Source organism: Mustelus asterias, unplaced genomic scaffold (genome assembly GCF_964213995.1).
Source record: "Mustelus asterias unplaced genomic scaffold, sMusAst1.hap1.1 HAP1_SCAFFOLD_42, whole genome shotgun sequence".
NCBI lineage: Eukaryota > Metazoa > Chordata > Chondrichthyes > Carcharhiniformes > Triakidae > Mustelus > Mustelus asterias.
The window spans coordinates 646524-652830 of NW_027590119.1; the positions used below are offsets into that span (position 1 = coordinate 646524).

At 42.4% G+C, this 6307-nt stretch overlaps 1 non-coding gene across 1 annotated transcript; it reads left to right on the top strand.

Annotated features, from left to right (window-relative positions):
- The first annotated feature begins 5631 nt into the window (after positions 1–5631).
- Positions 5632–5704, top strand: trnat-ugu (transfer RNA threonine (anticodon UGU)). Its single transcript has one exon. It is a non-coding gene; the product is annotated as a tRNA-Thr (tRNA).
- Positions 5705–6307: the final 603 nt, after the last annotated feature.

The following is a 6307-nucleotide window of genomic DNA, read 5'->3' on the forward strand; positions in this document are numbered from 1 at the left end:
AGCCTGAGTTGATATTGCACCGTGCATTCTGGCAATTACGGCAGCACGGAATTAATTCTCGGCTAATGTCATGATTCTCCATGTCTCTGTTGTTACGTCACTTGACCCTCTGTCTTCTGATACTGCACCAGAACACGTTACTGTTTTTATTCCACGAGGCTCTGTCTCAGTTGTTGCACGGTAGCACAGTGGTTAGCACTGCTGCTTCACAGCTCCAGGGACTTGGGTTCGATTTCCGGCTTGGGTGACTGTCTGTGTGGAGTTTTCACATTCTCCTCGTGTCTGCGTGGGTTTCCTCCGGGTGCTCCGGTTTCCTCCCACAGTCCAAAGATGTGCGGGTTGGGTTGATTGGCCATGCTAAAATTGCCCCTTAGTGTCCTGGGATGCGGAGATTAGAGGGAGTAGCGGGTAAAATATGTAGGGATATGGGGGTAGGGCCTGGGTGGGATTGTGGTCGGTGCAGACTCGATGGGCCGAATGGCCTCTTTCTGTACTGTAGGATTTCTATGATTGCTGGAAACTGCCACGTATATAAAAACATCGACACTATCTCAATCACTCCTGCACCAGTCTACCTCCATGTTTATAGCGAACAGCATCCTGTCGCTGTAATTATTGTTTTATTACACGTTTCATTTATTGATGCACTTGCCGCGTCAAAGCTTATATCAATCTAAGGCCTTGGTCTAAATTACTGTGTCAGGCTTTGTCTCATTTTATATTATACAATGCCTAGAATCAGACAAAATTATTCTCGGCCCGGTGTCAGTTTTATAACGTTTGATGTTCTCTCCTTTATTATGCGCTAAACCATACCGCTGTTCATTTTGCACATCATTCTCTCTCAATTATTACTTTACTCTGCATTGCCTCACTTTTTATTCCACTGGGCTACATCTCTGTTTATATCACGCTAGATCATGTCCCTATATTCTGATAGCACCTATATGAGTTTCCATTACACGAGAACCTGTCTCAGTTGAAATTATTGTGCACGTTGTCTCCGCTGATATTAGAATAAATCTTGTCTTTGTTACAGCTGCATGTCTCTGTTTATATTAGAAAGTACCACGCTAGTTACTAATACACTAGACCTTCTCTCAAGAATTATTGAACTGAACCCAGTCTCGATTCAGACTAGCGCAGGTACTGGATAAATAATTGTTGCACTCGGCCCTGTCTCTGTATTACTGAACAAACGCCTACCCCCAATTATTATTTAATCATACCATGGTGATGGATTGGCCATGCGAAATTGCCCCTTAGTGTCCAAAGATGTGTAGGTAACGTGGATGAGCCATCGTAAATGTGCAGGGCCATCGGGGATAGGGTAGAAGGAAGGGTAGAATGGGATAGGGTAGAAGGACATTTGGGCCGACTGACCTGGATGGGATGCAGACTCTATGGGCCAGTTGACCTTTTTTTGCACAATACGGATCATATGGCTCTATGTCTAAGAAATATCACATAATTTCCCTCCTTAAATATTTGTCTGCTTATTTATTTAAATTAATCTATTTTCTATTAACCCAATTTGGAGAAATAAACTTTCATTCAGCAAATTTCCTTCAATTTTCCAGTGATAACCTTCAATCCATTTCCGCCTTCCATGAGTGTATGAAAACCCTAAACAATTCATGTATTCAATTGAAGAATAGGTAATACTGTAATTATTTATTGTCAACCATTCTGTTCTGTGCTTTTGTTTACAAAATGATTTCAGACTGACTATTTTCCCAGCGTTGACTTATTTGTCTTTAGAGATCAGTTGGAAAATGAATAACTCACTGTCAAATGGCGAGGAGATTTTTAAAAAATGACCTTCTCAGTTTCTCACTGAAATTCCTGATATAAGACTCGAATATGTTCCGATTTGTGAAAATGATGCCGAAAATGAACTTGGATGTATAGCCGACAGGAGATAATTATAACTTTAATTCTCAGTCCTCTTATACCTATTGATGCAAAGGATGGAAACATCTGCTGCTCTCCAGAGAAGGAGCAATATTTCTGTGTAACCGTTACCTTCACCAATTCCATGGTAACCAACCTAAATATTTTCTACTGTGTATAGGTTGTACAATGTCGGTAATACGATTAATCAAGATCAGGTGTATCATAAGGGTGTTCAGACCTTGTGTGGTATAAACAGTGATACGGGCTGCTGAACATGGATCGCAGTGGTTCAAGATGGCAGCTCATCACCACTTTGTCAGGGGCAATTAGGGAAGGGCAACAGATGCCAGCGATGCCCAAATCCCAGAAATGATTAAAAACTATTCAGGAACAACAGAGACAGAATCTAATCTAATATAGACAGATATGCTAGCGCAATGGTGACATAAACTGACCGGGAGAGTCATGTAAACCAATGTATGGGATATATAGAATAAGAGAGACAGAACATGATATAACATTTTAATAAACAGTTTTGTGCGTGTGATCATTCTCGAAAAAAGTAATTTGTCCAATGATAACCGGCAGGTGTCAAATGAAACAAAATCAGATATAGGTTCTAATTCACAACTGATTGGCTAACGGTTTCCAGAAATAATCATGGAGAATTAGAATATTATAATTTGAATGACCGGCTCCAGTGTATCACTAACAGAGACAGCTGGGCCCGGAGTCGGACTGGGAACTGATATAAGTAAGCAATCATTTCTAGGGCCTGAGTGCAGCTTTCTTTGTCATGACGAGTCTCGTAGGGATTTGTGTGGCAAACACGGATTGAAAACCCGATGACGACCGCAGGAGTGACTGACTCTACCTGACTAAGAGCTGTTATTCCCAAGGGGGACAATGGTGGCGGGCTCCATAAATTTCTGTTATCTGAGGTAACAATGCTGAATCTGTCAGAGGAACAGAAAATAATCTGTTCCTTCTCTTTCCTACAAACAGTTCCACATTTACAGACAGAATTAGGACATATGATGACTGAAAAGTCAAAATATGAAAACTTCATCGGAGGAAAAAAGAACAGTGCAATAAATATTAAGGGCAATTGTGCTTTTCCTAAATAATCGATCCAATGCTAATTTGTTCAAAGTGATACTCTTATCTTAACACAAGACGACAGCTGTATAAATATTGCATTCTATTCAGTCTCAATGAAGGGCAGGGAGAGACACAAAAAGGATGCGAGGACAATTACATAGATGAACCATTCAACTGGTCCCATTCTTGAAAACCCTTCAAATTTTAACCCCATGAAGGATATATCTTATTTATTTTCTAAAGTTACTGTGAAATCTGATTCGATCACCCTTTCAAGCTCTTTATTCCAGTTTATAACAACGTTTGTGTAAAAATAAACAATTATATTTCTGTCTCCCTGCTCAATAAAATAAATTTGTGCCCATTGGTTGCTGACCGTCCTCCCAGTTGAAACATTCTCTCTTTAATTACCCCACTCACAACTTCATGATTATGAACACTAATAAAAGTGTTCAAAAGATAGGAGATAGACAGAGACACCGGGAGAGTTAGCAGAAAGAAAAACGGGGTGCTGACAGATAAGGAACAAAAAATAAAAAGCAGATGGAGAGAAAATGATCAAACAATGCAAGACAACAGCTATCATTCCCTTCCTTCACGGAACCCGGGGGAGCTCAGTGGCTAATCCACTGACCATCGAGTTATGTCCGGGAATGGAAGCTCTAAGCAGATCACACCAGGCTCATTTGTAAATGTCACCGCAATGTGATCTGTGTGATTCTGCCCTGGCTCTGTGGACAGATATAGGCCGCACTGACAGATGTTCTCACCAGATTGGGGTCCATGGAGTTATTTTCTGCTCAGAAGTGAGATGTGTGGTTTGCAACCGGCAGCAAGAAACAGGAAGTTGTGTTACCTGAGAATGAAACAACCAGGGCCAGTTTGATGTTATCACCGTGAACAGTCTTCCTGACTGTGAGGGTGAACTCACTCTGACAGCATCAAGAACAACCACACAGATTGCTGCCAGTCTCAGTATTACATTCACCTCTATTCCCATTTTAATGAATCAAGAAAATGATCATATTTGGGGTTTAAATAGATTAATTGCAGTGAAGATGGACCGAAGGCTATCACTGAGAAAAGAGGGAAAATTAAAGCAACATTTTTTTCCCCGCAGAGGTATTCCATATAAGAAAGTTTAAGTGTGTTAGGTGTTGTGTGAGAGAAATCGAGGAGAGAGGTTAAGTGAGTGAACTGGTTTGTTTCCGACACTGAATTTTCCGCTGAAGAGATTTTTGTACTTTATCTTTTCAGTCACAAGGTGCCTTAAACAACAATTTTTTTTTTTTAAACTCGTAGCCAGATCCGTGTCCTGGATACCTGTGTAAGTGAGTTAATGGAGACTGAGAGAGAGAAGAGAGGTTATCTGATTTAGTTGCAGTCTGAGACAGAGAAAGAGAGGAGAGAAATTCAGTGAGTCATTTGAAAGATGCATTGCGTTGGCAGCGAAATGGCCAGATGTACATCACATTCAAGAGCGTCCAGGGCAATTCATTAACTTTAGGTATTGGCTGAGGCATAGAATGTGTAACCATAGAAACCCTACAGCACAGAAAGAGGCCATTCGGCCCATCGAGTGTGCACCGACCACAATCCCACCCAGGCCCTACCCCCATATCCCTACATATTTACCCACTAATCCCTCTAACCTGCACATCTCAGGACACTAAGGGCAATTTTTAGCATGGCCAATCAACCTAACCCGCACATCTTTGGACTGTGGGAGGAAACCGGAGCACCCGGAGGAAACACACGCAGACACGAGGAGAATGTGCAAACTCCACACAGACAGTGACCCAAATCGGGAATCGAACCCAGGTCGCTGGAGTTGTGAAGCAGCAGTGCTAACCACTGTGCTACCGTGCCACTACTGCGTTACCGTGAATACTGAATAAATTACCGTATCATGTTTAAAGGTAATAGCAATTATTTACACAGTGGTTAGCACTGGTACCTCACACTGTTACGGGCACAGGTTCCATTTCGGCCTTGTGTGGTGTTTGCACATTCACCCCGTGTGTGCGTGGGTTTCCTCCAGGTTTACTGCTTTCCTCCGACAGTCTAAAGATGTACAGGTTAGTTGGAGTGGCCATGCTGAATAGCCCATTAGTGTCCATTTGCTGTGCAACGTGGCGTACGTTTATTATGTTCCTCAATCTCTTCTGAACAAGAGGATGTTACAAGTTTCATCCCAAGCTTTCAACAAAATATTGCAGACAATCCGAGAGCAATTAAATATTACACGCAGCACCTAATAGTTATTAACAAGACGAAACGCATTCATCGAACCCCTTTCATCGACAGAAATATATTACGTTTTTTAAGCTAATATCCGTCTTTTCTCGCTCGCCCCTTCTTTCTTTCCATCTGTCAGACGCATTTTTATAGAAAACCAATTGCTGAGACACTGTCTGCTTTATTATTATGACCAAATATAAGACAAAGTGAGGCACGGATGTTTCAGTAGTGCACGACATAGAGCCGAGCGCAATAATATCTGAGATGGAGCCGAGTGTAACAGAAATGGCCTCTTGACTGAACAAAAACTCAGAAATAATGATTTGTAGCATTGTCGTCATGTAATAATAAATGAAGCGGCATATTTCGTAAATTAAAGTAATAGCAGCATTTGGCTCCATGGCTCAGTGGTTTAAGCACTGGCTTTGTAAACCAGGGTTCGCGAGTTCAATTCTCACTGGAGCCTGAAAACAAAATCTAGCTGATAGAAGCTGCACGGAAGAGACTGGGAGGCGAAGCAGAGAGCTTTGATTAGTGGAGGGAACAGATCGGATGGCATTTTAGTGCGGCACGGTAGCACAGTGGTTCGCACTGCTTCTTCACAGCTCCAGGGATCTGGGTTCGATTGCCGGCTTGGGTCACTGTCTGTGTGGAGTTTGCACATTCTCCTCGTGTCTGCATGGGTTTCTTCCGGGTGCTCCGGTTTCCTCCCACAGTCCAAAGATGTGCGGGTTAGGTTGATTGGCCATGCTAAAATTGCCCCTTAGTGTCCTGAGATGCGGAGGTTAGAGGGATTAGCAGGTAAATATGGGGGTAAGGCCTGGGTGGGATTGTGGTCGGTGCAGCCTCGCTGGGCCAAATGGCCTCTTTCTGCACTGTAGGGTTTCTATGATTCTAATGTAAACAGACACCAAGATCTATTGCAAATGCTCACATGCAGTATATAAATAGGCATGGCCTCGTGCATTACTGTACATGACTGCGCCAAATGTGTGTGACAGAGAGGGAGGGAGCGAGACAGACAGAGAGAGACACAAGGAGAGAGAGAGAGAGATGCACATTAATATCA